This window comes from Malurus melanocephalus, unplaced genomic scaffold, assembly GCF_030028575.1.
Source record: "Malurus melanocephalus ecotype Western Australia unplaced genomic scaffold, MMel_1.1 scaffold_45, whole genome shotgun sequence".
In the NCBI taxonomy this organism is placed as follows: Eukaryota; Metazoa; Chordata; class Aves; order Passeriformes; family Maluridae; genus Malurus; species Malurus melanocephalus.
Genome location: NW_026623277.1, coordinates 259,894 through 281,702, shown reverse-complemented (window position 1 = coordinate 281,702; position 21,809 = coordinate 259,894).

Below are 21,809 nucleotides of genomic sequence, written 5' to 3'. Positions count from 1 at the left end.
TTAAGAGACATTGAGGCAACACCCTCTTAAACTTTTTRTCACTCCAGAAAGTGTCAGGCAGTTGGACTGGATGATTGTCATTATTGTCTCTCTGGAATTATTCTGTTTTACTCTACGGTATTCCATTTCATTCCTTTCTATTATAGTATTTTGCTAAAAATAATTTATTGCTTTTTTAAATATCTCTCACTTATTTTTCCATATGGTTCTGAATGACAGCTTTTCTCATTCCTTGAGGCCAATGGCAATTTTTGTACCGATTCACTGTAGAATAGTAACAGTTATACTGTATTTAATGTAGTGCAGTAAATAATTTTCAAAACTGATAAACATCAAATATAATTAAGTGGAATTATCACCTCTGCAGTAGGTTTTTTCYGACTGTTGTAGTTACGGGTTGTCCTGTTTCCCAAAGCTGTGAAGCTGTAAAATTCTCTGCATTTTACTTCATCTTTTCATATATACTTGGATATTAGAATTCAGAATATCCTTATTGGTCTAAATATTTTAGTACTTTTTGAAAAAATTGTCTTACAAAGCTTTGAACAGATTCTTTTAGAGTTCTCAGAGACTGCTAGTTTAACATTGTTCTGTCTGTTGAGGAAGTATAACCCAATTATTAAGTGAGTTTTCCAAATCTGCTCTGGTTAATGGAATACCATGATTTTTGTATTGAACTTTTCCCTACCACTCAGACAAAGATCCTTTTTGAGCACAAATGCTTGAAAATATCAGCAAACACTGCTGTCCTTGTTGTCCAAACAACAAGATATTATGCTATTTTAAACAGGATGGATTATTTCTCTTCTCTGGAAAGAAACATCAATTTTGCTGCTTACGAAAAYTAATTTTCAATTATGGGATAAATATGGATATCAGATACTTACTAGTGAGTTTTGACCCTAATAAAACTGATAAAACTCTCATTGGCTTAGGGTGATATAGGTTTTCTATTCAGCAAGTTTATTATACAAGTTTATACAAGTGAGAAAGCCTGTCTTATTACCCGATAGAGTCATTCTTAATCAGAGCCAGCTGACCAGTTTTAACCTTGTAAATAAACCTTTGCTAGCTATAGACCAGAGACAGGATTATTTTTTGCCTGAGGAAGAAAATAAAAGGATAAGAAAAGTTAGGGCATAAACAGGAAGCAGTGCAGATGTCTGGAGTGTAGGGCTTATTACCTTTTTAGATTTTAGGGGATGCAAGAGATTCCAGCATGCAAAATTCATTCCCTGTCTCAAGTCTCTAAAAAAAAAATCAACATTTATAGAGTAGAGCCACAGCCCCTTTGAATCTTCCATCAGTCTTAACCTGAACCTTGCTGTACCTTTGTTTAAAACCAATGCTGTTGGACCAGTTCAGAAGATCATGAAAGCAGAACACATTACTGGAGTTAGTACTGCTACCATGACTTATCCTAGATGAATATTTGACTTTCTGTGTATGTGTTTGTTTCCTGTCCCTGTAAATAGACTTAAGGCAGTGCTGTGGTTGCAAAAGGGGARCACAGGTGGCTACTATGGTCTAATCCCTACCGATAAAGGCAGAGTTTTCCTCTTGATGCTGTTAGGTGTTGTAGGTGAGACACTTAAAGAGGAGCACAACAAACAGAATTTTCCAAATAAAACACAATTGTTAAAAGAAGTAGGCATTTCTGGGGTCTTCTGGAAAGGTGTCTGAACAACCCACCATAACAAAGACCTAGAAYAGTTTAAGCAGTGCTTCAATCCACTGAAATAAAGTGATAATGTACTTAGGATCTAGATTGGGGATCATATTCCATGCCTTTACCCAAGGTATGTATTTTTTTTCGATCTGTTGCCAGAACTGAGGCAGATTTAAAAAGCTTTCACTTTACCTCATAATCAATTTTCTGCTAATTCATCCAGAAACCAGACTGGGGTGGTGTTATAAAAATAATTTATTTGTAATGAATTTGTGTTTTGCAGCAATCACATTCTTCTTTATGCTTTTCTTCATGGATTTAGCTAGGGAATATTTATAGACAGCTCTAGAGAAATGTCCAACATGTGTACTCACAAATCAGCTGTTTGTGAACTAAAGAAGAACCTTTAGAAAAGATTGAATCTAAATTTATTTGATAGGAGTGTGGATATGGTCAAAAAAGAGAAGAGAGACGTTAAATTGGGGAAGGAAAACAATGCAGGGAGATATTTTTCTAGTCTTTATCCTTTCTTTGTCGCAGAATCCAAACACTTAGTTGCTTTCCTGTTTTCTGTCTTTTCACCATGCTACTGAGGAGAAGATTGTGTAATTACAGAAGAAAATTAATTCTAGAAAACTCTGGAATTCTTTATGTTTATATTAATGACTGTGTAAAGCYAGATGCTGAATAGCATTCAAAAGCAACTTTTTCTAAGAGAAAAAGTGGGATTTTTTTCTGCCTTTAGAAATGTTTTATCAGTGCAAATGTTTATAGTGCCCTTCACAGTGATAGCAAACATTATTCAGAAAACAGAAAGTAGAAAATATTGATCAAACCTTAAAAATGGTTTTTGTGTAAGCAAGGGCAAACAGATAAAAAGGGGCAATATTTGTATGTCTTTGTTCGTTGATACTAAAATATTGCTTCAAACTGGGAGGAATACTTTCTTTTTTTTGAAAATTTGTCCTGCTTATTCAGTGAAATAGGTTTGTTCCCTTATCTTCAGGTCTCTCTCTGTACAATAAAATGTTTCTAGAAAGTCATGTAGCAACTTCCTAAGTGAATCAGAGTTAYTTTGAAGGTTCAAAGAGAAATTTATTTCTTGCAGCATTGCATAGGAATGTACCGATTAGCAGTTTTGTGCACACAGAGACCCCACTTCTGCTTTGTTCAGACTACCAAGGGACCCCTTTTGTCTTAATTTAAAATGGCTATTTGATGAATGATGTTACAGTAAATAACCCTTAGCCATTTAGCCAATTTCTCATCCACCTTTGAATAAAACTGACTGGCTTGTGGAGAGCAGTCTCCAGTACTTTTATAACTGTGGCTGCAGTCCTGCAATGGAAGAGAATAATCTGAATAAATTAGCATTGATGAAAAGTAAGGATACTGACTGAGTGCTAAAGATCACGTTCTCTTGTTGATCAGGTTAATTTCCACTTCCTTAAATAGCAGAATGATAGAATACTTTGGGCTCACAAAGCCCTTAAAGATCATCTGGTTCCAGCCATCTGGCCATGGGCGGGKATGCCACCCAGTAGAACAGGTCCAACATGACCTTTATTGTTCAATTCTATACAAGAGTGCCAGGAAGGAAAGCTCTTTGAATTATGGAATGCTGACTTCAAACTACAAAAACACAAGAAAAACATCACCCCCAAAATTCTGATATTCAGATGACAGTGTAACCACTAACTTGTGGGACTGGAAGTACTCAGGTGGAACTTTTGTTCAGCATTTCCTGTTCTTCTGTTTCATGTTCAAGGACTTACATCCATGCAGCTTTAGTTGAAYATTCTGTTGCTGTTGAGGTTTTTAGATGAATTATGAGGATCCAAGATTGCACTTTCTAGTGTATCAGACAAAGTATGTCATCTGGGACACTGAAACATCAGCACTGTATAGAATGTCATGGAAGTCTGATCCTCCAAGTAATTTGATCACAAAAGAATGTCTATTAGAGACATTAAACTCTGTTTTGCTTTGTTATTTAATCTTACTGCTTTCATAATGTGATCTTGATTAACCAGTGTTTATTGCCATTCAGGAGTTTATTTGCCCCTAGATATATGGCAAATTTAGTTTAATATTGAGGAGACAATACTTGGGAGACACTGCTTGCTCTTAAGAACTCAATTTCTCTTTCAGAACTCAGTTYTCATGTTCCACATGCATGTTCTCTGTTTCATCCAAGGGCTGTGGCTATTTAACTGTTTTCCTAGACCTCGTTAAAGAGGCCTGATATCAAGCGATGTAAGTGAAAAATACTTTTCCACATTATTCAGACAGTGAAGCTACAGTGTTTCAAGTATTTTTTTCCTTCCCTCATTTCTGGAASAGTCAAAACAACCTAGACTTTCTTTGTTCTGTGCTGGTGCTCTTCCTAGTGGATGTAGGAATTTTGCCTACACCATTTTCTCTTGCATAGGTGTCCGGTATGTCTACTACACATGCAGGACAACATCTTGAAAAACTCTTGAAATGTGGTTAGCCCTGAACAGCTTTATAACCATTTATGTCTTGAAATCAGATTTRAGAAAAACTTCCCAGAATGGGATGATACTAAGGAGCAAGTATGACCATTTTTTAAGCAGACAGTCTTCTCCCAAACACTGATGTACAAAGTATAAAAACCAGGATCCTTTTTTCTCTGTTTTCTTTGTTTCAAAGATTGATCAGCAAGATAATTTTCTTCTGATGTTCGTAGCTTTTTACCCTTTCTAGAAAAAAATAGGGTATAGTGTTTGCCTGGCACTTCTGACTTGGAAACACCTGGTTTTCATTTGCAAATGACATGAGAAGCTCTGATGCTGTGTTTAATTTCAAATGAAATCTGCGTGCARTAATGCAGAGCAGCACTGTTCTGGGTCCTGGTTACAAGGAGCACCTTAATTGAATTGATGAAAACACTCCCCTTTCTTCCCTTCCCCGCTAACTCCCCCAAGTTCAAAGTTATAATAGGAATGAAGAGTTGGAATGAAATAAAATGAAATTAAATAAAGACAAGAAACCCTTCCAAACAGCATGCTCCAAAGTGTCTGGATAAAAAAAAACCTTATATTTTTAGCTGATGCTATGATACATGTCAACCAGCTATGAACTCCAGAAAAAAAGGAAAAAAAAAGAAAAAGGAAAAAAAGTGGGGAGAGTGCACTAGAAAGTTCACAAAASAAAATGTTGATAAGTGTAAAATAAATTGATCTTCAGCTGCTTGGATAAGTCCTCTACACTATTATTTTGCAGTGTACACCCCTCATTGGGTTACCCAAGAGGGAACTGAAAAGAAAGGAAGCAATCCTTTTACTTTGTCTTCATTTTTGAAGATAGTACAAGTTTTGAATATTCTCTTTGAGACTGATTCCAACCAAATGGAAAGCTGCCGTTTCTCTAGTTTCTACCTTCAGACTGAGTTAGCCACCTTCTTGGGAATTTAACTGTCTCTGATGGCAACTTGCCCATCTAGATGTAGATAAAATCATTTAAAATCTGATTTCTCTACTTCCTTCCCACAATTTCCTGTTGCTGGGAAGACGACGACCACACTGTTCCTGAGAAGGAAYAGAAATGGAATTTACTTTTAGCAAGTGAGAATTTGTAGCATAAACTCACAGAGCAAAGTAAAATGCATACAAGTAAATGTAATGACAATAGAAACATCCTGAAGCTGTTGAATAATTTTTAGGCCATGTGAGAACGTGGTCTTGTTGAAGTTGCAGAAATTGTTTACTGACAAAAGCAATGTTGCCATTGTCCTTCCCTTAGACATACTGAAAGACAAATTGAAACAGAAATTTTTCTGTTTCYAAACACGAAGAACAAAATCTGGGCAATGGCTTTCCCTGAAACTTTTGACCAATGGGTTGCTAAATCTCTCCAAAACAAAAGGATTAGCTGTATCTTGACCTACCCAGCACCGTTACACACCACACAAGGTAACYTCCAAGTAAGCTTCACCTAAAGTTCTATATTCAGCTTGAGTTTTGTGTCCCAGGGTCGGCCACAGCCCTTGTAGTGCCGGTTGGCCAAGCTGTGCACTGTGCAGATAATTAAAAAATTCTGGTGATGAAAAATCAGGGAGTGAAATACTCTGCTGAATGTGAGTCTTGTTGATTTCTAATCTCTCTCATTGCTGTCTGCATTAATCCAGTAGAAATTAATGAGMATGTTTCTTGCCACACTGTGTACAGGCCAAAGCAATGGCTCTTTTGTACAGCTCACCCAAGTCCTGAGAAGGGCCCCAGCCTCTCTTTAATGAAGAAAATTACTCAGTGATAACTTTCTTTCAACTTGTCTGCATGCTTGGTATTGTGCTGCCCCAGCATCTATGTGGCTGTTGGTGTTTTATCTGCATATTCTGGAGTGATTTGTAGAACAGACATGAACCCATTGTGTGGTCATTTATAGCTGTATTTCAGTTCTGGAAATGCACTGGCAGGAGGAGGTCTGGGCTTGCTGAGATAGCCTAACGGATCTCTTCCATCTTTCCCTGTCTTTAGTAACTAACATCTCATTTTGTTTAATTTGCAGCCATTAGTGGTTCTTACATAGCTGATAAAAATATCAAATACTTTTCATGTGCAAGTTGAAGCAACCAGCAAACAGCTGTATATTCATCCAGATTTAAAAATATCAAATACTTTTCATGTGCAAGTTGAAGCAACCAGCAAACAACTGTATATTCATCCAGATTTAAAGGATGGTGAAGGGTATGGAGGGGGAGGCAGTTGTATGGGAAGTAGCTAAGTTTAATTAGTCTGTTCAGCCTGGAGAAGAAGAGACTGAGGGGAGACCTTATTGTGGTCTTCAAGATCCTCATGTGGGGAAATGGAGAGACAGATACTCATCTCTTCTCTCTGGTGACTAGTGACAGGACATGAGGCAATGACATGAAGCTGAGTCGATGATGTTTAAGTTGTATGTCAGGAAAAAGTTGTTCACMAGGAGAACTGGTGGGCACTGGAACAGGCTCCCCAGGGAAGTGCTCACAGCACCAGCCTGACAGAGTTCAAGAAGTGCTTGCACAGCACTCTCAGGCACATGGTGTGACACTTGGGATGTCCTGTAAAGATCCGGGAGTTGGACTCACCTCATGGGTCCCTTCCAACTCAGTATGTTCTGTGGTTCTATGATTCTACCTTTGTGATTTTGATCAGTGAGAAATGCAAGTTGTCCCTTCTGAGTTTTTCTCTTCCTTGTTCYCTTCATCCATTCATCTACATGGGAGTACATTGATCACTGCTGTTTAACACATTAAACATCTTTGGGCTTCTCTCTTATAACCTTCTCTGAGGTTACAGGAGGTGTTTGAAAGGCAAGTCAGGGTATGAACTGAAATCTTGTCTGTGCTGCTTTTCTCTGTTCTCATTACTTCCCTACCTTCTTGTGTCACAGGGCAGACTATTTCCATTGAACCACTCATTCTGGCTTCAAACAACGCAGGAAATTGGAAGACCTTTGACCTGTTTCACTAAAAATAAACACATTTGTACTTAAGAAAAAAATTATAGGTAAAATTGTAATTTTACATGATCTGCTTTTGGGGGTCAGGAAAATTCCAGTATTTCAGAAAATACTTTAGTAGGTGAGCACAGAAATTCCCCTCTAACCTGTCAGAGCAAAATGTCTTCAATATTTTAAATGTGATTTATTTCTGYAATGTGACCAAACTATTAAACTTGTTAGTGATCCTGGCAGATGGCAGGTGTCTTATGAAATTGAGCAAATGTTATCTACTTAGAAGTCATAAAAAATAATTGAAAACTCTAGCTCTTAGCTGCATAGGCAAGTAAGAATTTTAATATAGAGAAAATATAGTATGCACTATAAAGCTTTCTGTGCATACATAAACCCTCCCTTTAGGCACTGGGGCTTGGTGTGAGAGGCCTTCTGAGGAAAAACAGATTTTTGAAAGGCAAGAGGGGCTACTCTTCCGCAAAACTGTGGTTTTATGGACATTCCCAAAATCACATAATGAGAAGCAGTTTGTTTTTCTGTAACTCAGTAATTTTCTTTTCATGCTAAGATGTTCCAGATACCTGTAATGAGATGATTTTTTCCTATCCCTTGTCCTCCATTTCACATTGCATATGAAATGTTCTCTAAACTCATTTAGGGTTTGTTCCCAGTTTTAAGCCCCTGTACTCTGACACCAGACACCATGATCTGCCCTCCAGCCTAAGGCTGAATAATGCGGTGGCGGCTGCATGGGTGGAGCCATGAAATACCCGGCAGACTCCCKGTGTGTGTGTGCTAGACCACCCACCAGGAGATTAATGCGTGAGCAGCACTTTGGGCTTCCAGAAACAGCTCCCTGTAGACTTTCAGAGCTGCAGCACACAGACGTGCAAACATGGTCAAGGGCWAAATATATGACTTGCACCCCATTAAAGACACACAGATGCATGTCCTGAAATACTTGAGTGAGAAACATCTTCTTCCAAGGGCTTCACCTATTTGAGGCAAGTAAATGATTACATCTGCTTAAAAAGACGGTGATCTTCTGGATATCTCTTTGGAATGGCCATGGACAATGATATCCCTGCAGAATGGCCACAAACAAYGTGTGCAAATGCCCACGTGCAATGGTAGTCCCTTAGGCAGGGACCAGCTGTCAGATTGCAGACTTTATCCACATGTACATGTTGATAATTGTGGGGGTTTTTTGTTGTTTTTTTTTTTTTAAATAGTCCCATTTTTGGACATGTCATGGTTTAACCCTGCTGGCAACTAAGTACCACACAGCCACCTGCTCACTCCAGCACCAGCAGGATGGCGGAACCAAAAACATGAGAAAAATTGTGGGTTGAGATAAAAGACAGTTTAACAGSGAAAAAAGAAGCTGTGCACACACGCAAAGCAAAACAAAGAATTAATTAACTGATTCCCATGAGTAGATGGGTGTTCAGCTGTCTCCAGGACCGCAGGGCCTCATCATGAAAACAATGACTTGGACAGACAAGCACCATCACTCCAAACATCCTCCCAGTCCTTCTTCTGTCCCCAGTTTTCTATGCTGRACATGACACTATTGAGTATGGGATATCCCTTGGGATCGTTGGGGTCAGCAGTCCCAGCTGGTTCCCTCCCAACTGCTTGTGTGCCCCCAGCCTATTTGCTGAGTGATAAAAGAAGTAGAAAACGCCTTGGTTCTGTGTAAGCACTGCTCAGCAATAACAAAAACATCTCTGTATTATCAACACTGTTTTCAGCRCAAGTCCAAAACATAGTCCCATACCAGCTACTGTGAGGAAAATTAACTCTATCACAGTCAAAACCAACAATTCATTAGCTATTCCTGAAGTGAAAGCTATTGCTGAAGTGATATGACTGCAGTGATATGACTGCAGTCTGTCCTGTCTGTGCCCCATCTCCCTTAACACTGTTTGCATTGCCATATCAGAGACACCATCTCTGTAGCACCACTTTTGATTTATTGTATTCCTACAATGACAACTAAGTAAGAAGCAGGGGAAGAAGAAAGTTACACCAGATCTCAAACATAAGAAATAGAATTGTCTTTCATCAAGTCCCTTACAGGTACCAGACATCAAGGCTCATAAGAAAACTCAGGCCTCGATTTCAATTATTTTTTTATAACACCTGATTTCGCTGTTTGAATCTGCTCTTCAACTAACTGGGAAAGGATTCTGAAATATCAAAGTAAGAGATCTAATGCTTCTTCCCTAGTGAAATTCTTTGAGAATTTACATACCCTTAGTCTGCAGAYACAAATATTTTTGAAATCATCTGAAAAATTGTAAGGAAGAAATTGTAGTCACTTACTTCAAGGCAGCAGTTTTTTAAAAAGTGTCATTAAATGGTATTTTAAAAGGTTAATTTAACAACTTCAGAGTTGCACTCTGTTGTTTTCCTACTGAATCAAAAGATGCTTCCAGTTTTCAATTTCCCATCATTTGAAAGATGTCATGCCATTAATCTGATTTTGGATATATTGTACATGTGTTTGGTGACATCACCTGAACCTATAACCTCATGAGAAAATGAGAAATTGGCATACCAGCAAAGTGAATTGGCTRTGTCAAATCATAGCATAAAGTCCTGTCCATTTGCTATGGAAACAATCAGGAGAGATATTCTGGTGTCTACGTGCCAAGTGGAGTCAGTCAAAAAGGTTTATAAGCAATTTAAGATCTAAATGCAACTTCTTGGAAAACAGAAGAATCTGGACAAGGCTGGCTGGGCTCCACTAAGCAGCACAATGCAGCCAGTGTATATTTCAAGGAATGTTGGAAACTACATCTCAATGCCCTGCTGTGTGCCTACATCTCTCTTTGTGACCCCATGCAAACACTTGCAAAAATGCATGGCCATGGACTTGGGACCCCTGTTTGTTTTAGGAAGACTAGAAGGCATGGAGAAGGAAGAAAGAATATTGAGAGTTGCCTGCTCAGTTTACCCTCATCATGGCAACAAGTGAGTGTTATAAGTAGAGTGAGTTGCATCTGGCTCTTCACACTACARTATCTTTCTTCTTCTTTAATTAAAGGTTAGGGTCTACAAAGGCTGTATGAGTTACAGAGMTTTTGAAGATCAGAACGAGAAATACCATATTTTTGCAAGGGCARACCATTTCAGCATTATTCTTCCTGTTATTTGAGAATTAATTTGTTAATAACTTATAAATAAACATGCTTTCCACTAACTCAGCTTCCAAGAAGTCATCAGGAACAAGTTAGTCATTGTATCCCAAATCATCTGCTCAGAAAGAAAGGTGCCTTACTCACAGATGGTTAGTTTCAATGTCAAAGGTAATGAAATATAGTTAAGAAGCTCTAATTTAAGTCAGATTTGTCACTAAATAGTCAGAGCACTAGTTTTGTGTTATGCAAAATGATGACTTATTCTAGAAAAGACCAAATATACCTCTTATTTATTTTCACAAGTGTAGATGAGGCATGGAGAACTGCTCCTTACAGACTCATTAGTAAACACTTCCATTGCTTTTGTATTTGCTTTTTTTTTTCATAAGGAAATGTGGGAACAGGCAGAGGGTTCTCTGGTTTTAGGCCTATTTCTGCCTCAAGAGGTTGACCTTGAGCCAGCTGTGATAAGCTGAATGTCCAGATAAACAGAGGTTTACATGGCATCTGGCTGCTCTTGGTCTCAGGATACCAGCTCAGAATCTTCCCTCTAAAAATGTGCATTCCTCTTCTTTGGTCTGTGTTTTGAACATTTTCTGGATACTTTCTAAAAATTAGCAATTAACTTGAGTAGGAGAACAGAATCTGCTTAATTCTTGTGAATATGTTTTCCATTTTGAGCTAATTCCAGTAATTATTAAACCAGACAGTTCACTTAGATGGCTTTTAAATATTAAGTAAAATARGCAGGTTGTGATGGGATTTTCTTTTTGGACAGATGATTCTTCAAAAACCAAGTTATCTCTTGATTCGTGTCAGACTTAATGTATGCCATTAGTATAGATGTGTAATGCTACACAAGAAAAGAACTGAACAAAAGTCTCAAGTCTCATTTTGTCTCCAGACCAGAAAAGTGCTTAGGTATGTGCTTAATTATTGGTGACTGTAGTGCTTAAAACATCTTTGTCTCAATAAAAGATCATAGCTTTGATAAAATGGAAGTCACCAAGTCACCACTGTTGCATGAGAAAATCTCTCCCTTTTTCWTCTTTTTTTTCCCTAGCCTCTTTTTTTWAAAWTTTTTTTTAAGAAATACAGATGTCCCCAGGGAATAAAATTTGGGTTTGGAAATGTTGTTGGGCTTCACCAGTACTATATTTCTGAGCCACATTATTCCCAGCTAGCTTGCAGTTGCTGTTGTCATCTTGATACCATCAAGGTTAAGCACATTCAGGTAATTTGACCTGGAATTCTGCAGTCTGATGAGCATTGAATTGCTTGTTCTTTAGTAGTTGGGTTTAGACTTTAAACATTAACCATTATCTGCATGAATAAACAAATATTTAACCACAAAGCACTAAACTGCTTCATTCCCTTATGTCTCAAGCAGTGCATGCCTACAAAGCCTGTGTAATTCAGCTGAGCATACAGAGATTATCATAAAGTGGAATGCTAGATTTTTAGTGATTGTTCTTCTGATGCTGTGTCCCTGTAAATAAACCATAATATATACACAAGGAAAATGTTATATGTTCCCCAGGCAAGTGAACCACCGTGGAGAGATGCATTTAGTACCTGAGGGAATTAGATTTATGATGACCTGGACAACAAACAGTTATCCATATGAAGTCCTGTTTACAGTACCTGTGTGAGGTACCTGTGGGGCAGAGCGTTGTCCTATGCAAACTCATTGGCAGTAATTATTTGGAAGGACACTGAGGGACAAAATGGTGATTAAATTGGCTGGACAACTCTGTCAGTACCAAGAAAGTCTCTCTTCTTCCCTCCAGGCCTGCATGTTGCCTGTGGAGAAGCTGTCCCAGGGGTTCCCACAGTTTGAAGAGGATATTCCGCACATGTGTACAGATCAGTATCTTTTTTAATTAGGAGCAAGTATTCTTCTGCTCAGGAGAGAGGATACAGTGGGCACACACCATGGACCACTGTATAGTTTTGCCTGCATGACTGTGGAGAGACATGATGAACAGGGATGGAAAAYCTGCTTTGACCCTAGAGGTTTGGCTATGAGAGTTGTAGGGAAACCAATCACAAAACAGTATTCTTCAATGAAAATTGCTGCTCTGGTTTTCAGTGTGCAGTTCCCAGACAGATGGGAAGGCCTGGTTTTATTTCTGACCTTAATAAAGGTACTCTGATTTGTATTTACAAGAAGTCAGTAATGAGTACTATGAGCAGGATTTAGAGGTACCTTGCCTTCAGCCAGGTGGAGCAAAGGGACAGCCAGGTTTACTGGACTGTGTGGATTTGAGCAGCCCCACAGGAACACAAGGCTTTGGTAGACACTGATGCAGAGAGTACCCTAATGCCATCAGGCTTTGCAGGAGCAGAACCCATTTCTGCAGTGGCAGGGAGATCCAAACAGCTGACTTTCCTTGTGGGAGTYTGAAGTAAGCCTGATTCAGAATGAGTGGCCAAAGCACCCCATTGTSACTGGCCCAGTGGCATCCSCAGAAAAGACTATTCCAGGAGAGGATGATAGCAGCTGGCTTTTGATGTGGTTGCCTTGGAGACAGAGGAAATAAAGCATCTGACTGCTTTGCCTGCTCTCCCAGAGGACCCTTGTGTTATGGGGTTGCTGAAGGCTGAAGAGCAGCAGGTGCTGATCCTTCCAGAGCGGGGCATGGGAGGAAACATTGCTCCAACCCAGACTCCATGATCCCGACCCATGAGGTGTTCACTGGCTGTAGAGMCGAGGAGTGCCCAGCAGGACCTGCTGACCCCTCAATGGCCCCATATAGTCAGTGCCAAGGCTGATGAAGAATGGAGGCTGGCAGTACGAATTGTGGCCTGAATCAAGACTCTGTCTGTGAGTGATGCCATTCCAGGCCTTTTGGAAATTCAGTAGGAGCTGGAATCARAGGCAGCCAAGTGGTGCCACCATTGTCACTGCTGAGGCAGTTTCTCAATCCCTCTGGCAGCAGAGTGCAGGCCACAGTTTGCTTTCACTTGGAGGGATGTCCAGCAGACCTGGAACCGACTGAGCCAGGGGTGGAAACAGCCCCAGCATCTGCACTGCAGTAGGGTGAAGTTCCAGGACAGCTGGAATACATTGATGACACCATTGTATGGAGCAACACAGCAGGAGAGGTTTATGAGAAGAAAAATGGGAAGAAAATGGTCTGGTTTTGCACTAAACAAAAGTGACATCAAAGGAACCTGCACAGGAGATCCAGTTTTAAGGAATAAAGTGACAAGATGAAAGTCAGGTCCCAGTGGTCTGGATAAACTAGATAGCAGCAATGTTYCCAGCAACTAGAAAAAAGGAGGCAAGTTTTCTTAGGCGTTGAGGAGAGTGCACATCCCAAATGACAGTCTGATTGTTTGCCCTCTCTATCAAGGAACTGAGAAGAAAATCAGTTTCAAATGGGGCTGTGAGCAACAAYAAGCCTTTGAATTAACTAAATGGGTGATAATTCATAATCCATAACTTGTAAACAATGTGTTCTACACTGCCCCTGGGGAAGGTGGTCTTTTCTGGAGACTCCGACTGAACATAGCTAGGGAAACTCCAGGTCAATCCCTTAGGGCTTTGGAGTCAGGCATTCAGAGGATCTGAGGCCCATTATACTCCAACTGAAAAGGAGATATTGGAAGCTTGTGAAGGGTTTCAAGCTGCTCAGGAAGTGATGGGCACTGAAGTATAGCTCTTCCTGGCACCCCGACTGCCAGTGCTGGGGTGGRTGACCACGGAAGGGTCTTCTTTACACATCATGCAGCTGATGCTACTAATGGTATGTGGAATGAGTCACACTGGTTGCACAGCAAGCTCAAGTAGGAAACCCTGGTCACTTGGGTCGAGTAAATGTGTTATCACAAATGGGTCTGCCTTTGCTTGAGGCAAAAACTGTTTTCCCCAGCTAATTTTTTAAGTTCAGTGCAGGAACCTTACCCCTGTATACAGTATCTAAAAGTTTTGATGTGGCACAGACAGCCTGAATGGTAGATCCCTTAGTGTTGACAAATAAGATGGCTTTTGTTAAATGTATATGTAAAGCTTTATTTTCTTCCCCTTCATTTGCATAACTAGTTTTTCATGCATTTTATTTCTCTTTTTGTTTTTCTTTCTATTATTTTTTTGTTTAAACTATTTTTACCTCAACCCACACATTTCCTTACTTTTCCCCTTCTGATTCACTCCTCCATCCAAACGGAAGGTTAGTGATCGAGTGATTATGTGGTAATTTCTGTCTGAGGTTAAACCATAAGACTGGCATTTGTTCAAAGAAATTATTCAGACCAGTGGGCCATCCCATCTCATATCCGGTACTTGGCACTGGTAGCTGCTTTAGAAGAAGTTTAAGGAAACTATGCAGTATAGTTCAGAATAGGCAAGGATTATTTTTGCAGTGTGATACAGTCACATTCATAATTAAGAAATTTTAATGCTAGATTTTCATTTTTTCAAATGTTGCATTCTTTTACTGAGGACTTGATATCTGTGTTCTTCAAGTTTTCTTTAATTTGTGTCTACAAATTTTCAAATATGCTGCAAAGTTCACCAAAAGTTGAGAAAAGATCAGTTTTCTCCTCTGTAATGAAAACCTCCCAGAAAGTCCATTATACCAAACCAGTAYTATTATTTCCTCATCTGCCATGTTTTCATCTGGGAATGCTTTCATGAAATTTTATTCCTCTCTGAATTCCCACCAAAAAAAAAGGAAAAAAGGAATGGAAAAATAATTCCTTGAAAACTTAATGGAAATAGGTCTTCCCTTTATTTTCTTCAAATAAAGTGATATAAGTTTAAGTGAAGGCTTTTGAACAAGTTCTTGTTAAGTGGCATTCTACCCTATGTAAAACTACATGGAGTTAAATCAGCTCTACGGTTCTGATGTATTGACACTTGCTTTTGCTTCCCATTTWATTTCATCATTAAATAAATAAAATATGGTTCTCTGTGCAGTGAWWTTTTTTTTCTTTTTGTCTGAATACTGGGGAAATACTTGTGGGAAAGAAGATTTTTCAGACAGCTATACACCAAGTGTCAGAGGTTGAAATATGCAAACAAAAAATACCACAAGTATAAAAAGTCAAAAATACAACCAAAAAAAGCAATGTAGGGTATCAAAAATACTTTAAGAAATTTATATGCTATCAGAAATCATTGTTGAGGACTTCACATGTTCTATAACTTTCTCATGTCTAGTTCAAGACAACAGCCATTAGTAATGWAATTATTTCTCATGGTAGTTGATGCTGAGCATGCCACTTGCTTTCCAAGCTAAACCTAACTTTTTCCTTTGCTCCRTGACCCATCTTTTCTTCCCCACTTCTCTAGTCCTTTAGAGAGGTGTGTTTGCTGAGATAATTATAATTTATTTGTTRGATTGGGTTATAATCTTAATAACTCATGCATACCACTGAGATTTGATATAGATTCAAAACTGGAGGTCAAGCCTCATTCCATAAGGGAATATTACTGACTGTGTATAAAAGAGATACAGAGAATAAACAACCAAGAATGCAGATATTTGGGTATTTTTCAGTAGGTGTTTAGAGGACWGTTGTAAGCCAAATGGTTGTGTCTCCCACTATCAACCTTTCTCTATTTTTCCGATGTTTGTTATTTGTTACCAAGAATATAGAGTAGTGATTGTAGTTGTAAACCGGTGGGAAGGAAACAAAAGAGAACAGAAAGGAAGACAGAATGAATTGTAGGTGTCTGAAACACCAAAAAATATGAAGTAATTTAGATTTAGCAGCTTGAAGTGATAGTCACTTGAAATAGTGCATCAAGTCTAGCTCACAAGTAAGAATACCAAAAAATGAGCCCTCCTAAACAAAATTAATTCCTCCGCAAAGACAAGTGGGAGGACACATAAGTAAGAGCCTGAAGAATTGAAGAAACATTCTGTTTCATTTAATCATAAAATCGCAGTTGAGCAGCCTGTTGCTGATCAGAGGTATGGTCTGTATTCTACTGGTATTTCCGTAAAGCTGTGGGATGGCTATTGCAGGCTAAGGATAATCCTGTGGTGCCCTGGAACCATAGCACAACCTCTTTCTGAATCCAGTCTAAGGGTCTGGGTGAAGTAAGTAGGCTAATGTTTTACTGAACAATTCCAAGAAAGTGAGACTAGAGAAGTGCCAGGCCACCTTTCCTCGGCTAAACCTAGTGAGAACCCTCCTGAATTTAGTCAAATTCCAGGAGGAGAACAATGTTGCATGAAAAGAGGGACTTCCTTTTCCTCATCACTGGGTTTATGCTGGAGTAAGTTAACAAGGAGGAGAATGGCAAAAGTGTTTACTGTATGAGAATACTCAGCCAGGCTACAGAAGAAAGAAGCCTTCTAAAATCCTGGTTGGTCTAGGCTCATCGCTTGGAAGGTTGATCTCAGACTGGGTAGCAAACCAAGATGTAACACCAGCTACACATAAACAAACTCTGAATTCTACGTGCACAACAGAAGCTTGGCAATGGTCTGTTCTTCAGGACAAAAGCACATCTCTGCTGCCTAGAGCTTCACTGGAAGACAAAGAAAACAGCTATCTGACAAAATTCTGTGGTTTCTTCCTGTCCTGGAGGCTGGCATGAGTTTTCACACTTGTATTCAAAAAAAAAATTGTCATGAATTTGTCATCTATTCTATTTGGCACGTATACTGTGCTAGTCATGTTGTAGAAGCACACATTTGTACATGACTTGTCCCCTAAGTTGTGTCAGCTTATTCTTTTTTACCTTTTCAGGACTATGAATGACTATGTGAATGACTGAAGGCAGAAGTTACAGTTCTTGCAGCACCTGGCAACCACTGTGAAARGCTTTTCACCTTTGTATTCTGCAAGGAACCTGCATGAATTAGTCAAGAGAAGTCATCTACAGACCATCTGATGGGTTTGGACACTGCATGCTGGATCAGAAGCCTGGCAGATAGATTGCCACATCCATATACATAGATGTCTGCTGGCCCATGGGTGCTTTGTGGGATTTACTACTGCTGCTGCTAGTACTAATCCTTTCAGGCTCCTGAAAKGTCTGCTTCTGCTTTTTTTTTCTCCTTTTATCAGGATTGATTAAAAATATATTCACCACATCAAAACAGCAGGAACAGTTGTTTTAAAGGTAAGGGGGAGGGAATAACTTCCTTCCTATGTAGTGTGGCTTGCAGATCACTTCCTAGGCATGCTCACCTTAATTCTGTGTTTCTGGAGGGTGCCAGGATTTTGATCTTGTTCCAATCCTCTTATGCTACAACTGTATGATTTGAGGACATTGGTTCTGAATTACCATCTTTCATTTATTTTGGGAGAAAGTAATTTATTTCTTGTTTGCATTAAGGAAGTATTGGGAAGTTATCTTTCCAGAAGAAAGTTCCTTGTTGGTTGCATGAAATAAAACTTGTCCAAGCAGGCAATTCCTTAAACCTATATTTCTATRCTATCTATCAACAGAAAGCTCCTTCTAAGACATGTTCTAAAATTCTTGTGAAGTTTAAAGAAAGGTTTCATTCTCTCCTGAAATTCCTGCAAGTCATTTCAATGAAAACCAGGAGTTTGAGAAGGTTGTGCATTCACAAATGGCAGATCCTGTGACTTGGAGTCTTGTGGGAGAAATGACTTCACAAAGATATCACTTATATAAATTATTGGCCAGAGAGCTATAAAATACTCTCTGTAGGCTGGAACAGCAAATTTTCATGCAATTCCCCTCACCCACCTTGCTTTGAAATCCAATTAATTTGGTTTATTAATTTTCCAACAGAGTAGTTATTCATCATGCTAGTTGTGATGCTCAATTAGGATTGTAACTGAGGTGCTGTAGTATTCTAGCACTGAATCAGAAAGAAAAAGCCCAAATTTGGGTGAGGGGAAAGAATTTCTTTGAAATAAGGGAAGCTCATTAAACCCCTGTGCTCTTTAACTGCAAATTTGTTATTGTATATGACCAACCTCCCAGCAAGGACCAATGTGTAATGTTCCTTCAATCCATCAGGTTTACATCTCCTCCTGTGAAAATATAGTTGGGCAGTAGTCTGCTCCTTGTGACCTTCGGATACGCTTCCTGTGTGACAGTGATGTGGCCGGGCCTGGCACAAGTGAGCTATTGTCCTTGCTTGCCGGACGAGTCCTTCCCGTCAGAGCATGGTGGAGTGTTCTGCTGGCTGCCAAAACTCCCCTTCCCCCCACACCTCCTCTCCCCCTGATTAAAAACAAAAAGCACCAGGATTCGGTATTTTCACAGCTTCTGGGACCTCTTGYGTGGAGAGGAAGGGGGAGAGAGGGTGGATGCAGCGCAGCCACAACCAGCAGGTTTGCGCTTGTCAATTTAGCCGGTTTCTCTCGCTGGCTAAACCTGAGCAAGCCCATGCTGCTGTGCAAGCTTTTTCCATGTAGAAGTGTCTGCTCTGCCCTGTATGTCAGGCATGAAAGCAGCTGGGGTCAAGGTGCACAGGGGCCAGAAGACTGCTGGGGTCACAGACTGTCTGGGAAGCAAGCAGCAAGTCTGGTGCTCACTTTTTTATGTTTCTGTGTTCAAAGACKGAAAACCCAGGGGATCTCAAACTTCCTCGTCCTTTAAACTGGCAGATTGGTGTGGATACTGGACAAAATCTTACCTCCTCTATAATTTCAATGAAATCAGAGTTTTAATTTKCTAGGGGTGAACAAAACCAAGGAAATAGTTGTGGTTTTGTGACTATTAAAAGAGCATTCATTGTTTGACTTACCATACTTCCTAAATCTGTCAGAGTATAAAAACAGAAGCTCTTCTTTTACTTCTAGGTCACATAGCTCACAGCAGACTGCAGAGATCCAAAGCCATAGCTAACAAATAGCATGCACCTGAGGTATTTATTATGTTCTTTTCTAGAGGTTTATTTTAATTTCCACATCCAGTCTTGCTACTTCTCTAGGTATTTTACAAAGCTAAAAAAAAATTCTCTTTGCAAACACATGTTCTACCCAATTTTCACCATGCATATAAAGATACAGCATATTTAGAATAAATATTAGAAAAAAATGCCAATATGAAAAACGTATGTTGTACAATTTGAAAACATATGTATTTAAAAAAATATATTTTTTAATCATTTTTTCAAATTTTACTTTTGTCATATCTAATTAGCTTTTCTAAATAACTGTTTATCTTTTTCCAAGATGTTGAAATGTGTTCAAGATAYACATTACTAAAGTATGCTACTTGGTGTAATATGCATCAAAACAGTGCTCTACTTTTTATAATGTTCTTCTCAAATCGTTGAAAACACCTTCAAGTTCATCAGAGAAGAAATTGTTATTCTGTTTTGCTGGGAGTTGATTTAAAAGATTATTTTGTGACAGAGAGCTGAAATTCCTCAATTTCTGCACCTCATGTTGAAATATAAATAGGTATTTTTTAAAAATCCTATGTATTTCTGTGGAAAYCCTTATTCTAAAACTGGCTTTTGTAGTGCAAACACCATGAACCATACCGCAGCTTTCATGCAATCCCATCCAAAAATTGAAGGCCTGGCACCATCATGTAAAAGAATAGATTGAAGTTTTGCTAACATTGCCTCGAGGCTGAAGAAATGCTATACAGAGAMATTTAACCAGTATAACCTGAGAAAAAGTTTGGAGCTGCTGTTATTTTGTCACTCATTCATTGCACAGTAACTGCTTGATTTAAGTTAAAAAATATATAACACAATGAAACCACACCAGAACCCTGAATTATGAGCCTAATTCCTTCTAGAGCCACTGTAGAAACAAAGCATTGAAGAATAGTTTTCCATTGCACTTTTAATCCAGGTTGGTCTCTGTAAAGATGAAATCTGTTGAACGGGACAGGGCTGCCCTGGTACCTCATGATTTATCTGATTCCAAAAGGCAAGGAGTCCAGTGTAGCAGATTACTAGTTAGTTCATGCAGTGAATATTTTTCTAACATGTGTGAATGCATTAGTCTCATAGATGGAGTTGTCCATTTCATAGGAAACCAAAAACATTGTATAAAGAATTAGCTGTATAAATACTCCCATCTCTAGTGCATGACATAGCCTTCTGTAAAACGCAAGCTGTATTTCTAATTTTGTGATTTTTTTTATTGCTCTCAAATCATTGCTGGACAGTGTCTTTAATCTAATGTGATTCCCAAGGACCTTGAAACAGATTTCAGGGAAAAAGTTTCTCCTGTTTCTACTATTGAAAATAGAGAATCTAACTACAGGGTTGAACTAAAAATAGTAGCATAACAAGTGGCATGAATATGGGCATTCTCTGTGCATGAATGTATCTGTGTTTTCTTTGTGGCACAAGRGCAGTGAGCAGTGTTTACCACGTTGTATCCATCATGGATATATTTATTTCCTGTGTTGCAGGCTGTGTTATGTCAGGTGTTTGCAGGGGAAAGAATGTCTTTTTAAAAATGAGAAGCTACCAGTAGAAGTGTTAAGTGCTGGCAGAATGCAAAAAGGAAAAAAAAATTATTTTGCTGTGGTATTTTACAWCTCAGCACAGATTGTTTTGTAAGTTGCAAGTAGAGTTTTAACTATAACTTAAAAATCCACCAATTCCAACCTTTGTCTCTGTAGCACAAATTTGGAATGATCATTTATTGTCAGTGAAGCTGCTGTGCCATTTGCATTAAAATAAGTTATTTTTAATGACCAACAGGCTGGCAAACCCATTAAATTTCCAACAACCCACACAATTCCACTGGGATCCACAAGTGKATTGTGGTGAAGTTTGTGTCTCTCTTTGTTTGTGCTGTCCGAGGTTTGGGATTTTTTCATTCCCTCRTGCCATTAACCCCTAGGGTCACAAAGAGCAGTATAACAGTGGGGTCAGCCACAATGTGCCTCATGTGGCTGCACGCTCCTCCAGCTGTGGGAGAGGCAGCTGTGTTCAGGAGCACTGAAGTACACTGTGGTTCGTGAGATTTCAGAAAGAGACCCTGCTCTCCTGGAACCACCTTCCCAAGCCCTGAGTCCTTAACCACTCTGAGCAACAGGTATGCAGAGATTTTAAGTGAGAAAATATGGAAAATGAGAAAAGGCCTTGGGTGACATTGTGAGAAGTTTGTCAGGTCTGAGGTTGCTGCTGAGACTCAGTTTGAAACTTCACCAGCATGCTWGGCAGCATCTCAGCCATCTACTCGAGGAAATCTTTCAAAATTCGGTGGCCTGATCTGCTAGCCTCTGGATTTGCTGGCTAATAGCTTGTCTTGAAATGGCACTATGCCAGGGGCTGAGAAGACTTCTTCAGGAGTTTCCTGGAAGATGGGGAGTGTTCTGCTTTCATCTCTGTGAGGGACAGTTCTTAGTGTGTGGATGAAATAGAGGATTTGCACAGATGGTCACTCGAACACACCAGCAAGCAAGTCCTGCATACAGTATAGCTTTTTTCACCTTCTGATGTTTCAAGACAGTATTTTCACACTTRAAAGCCATGCAATATTTATGCTGCATTTGAGCAAACAAAACCATAACATTTTCCACATTATCAGAAAGGCAGAGCTGGGACTAAAAGGTCTGCTCTGTGCATCTTATTGAAACATTAGGGACAAAAACATAGAAAACAGGGCAGAAAACAGAACTA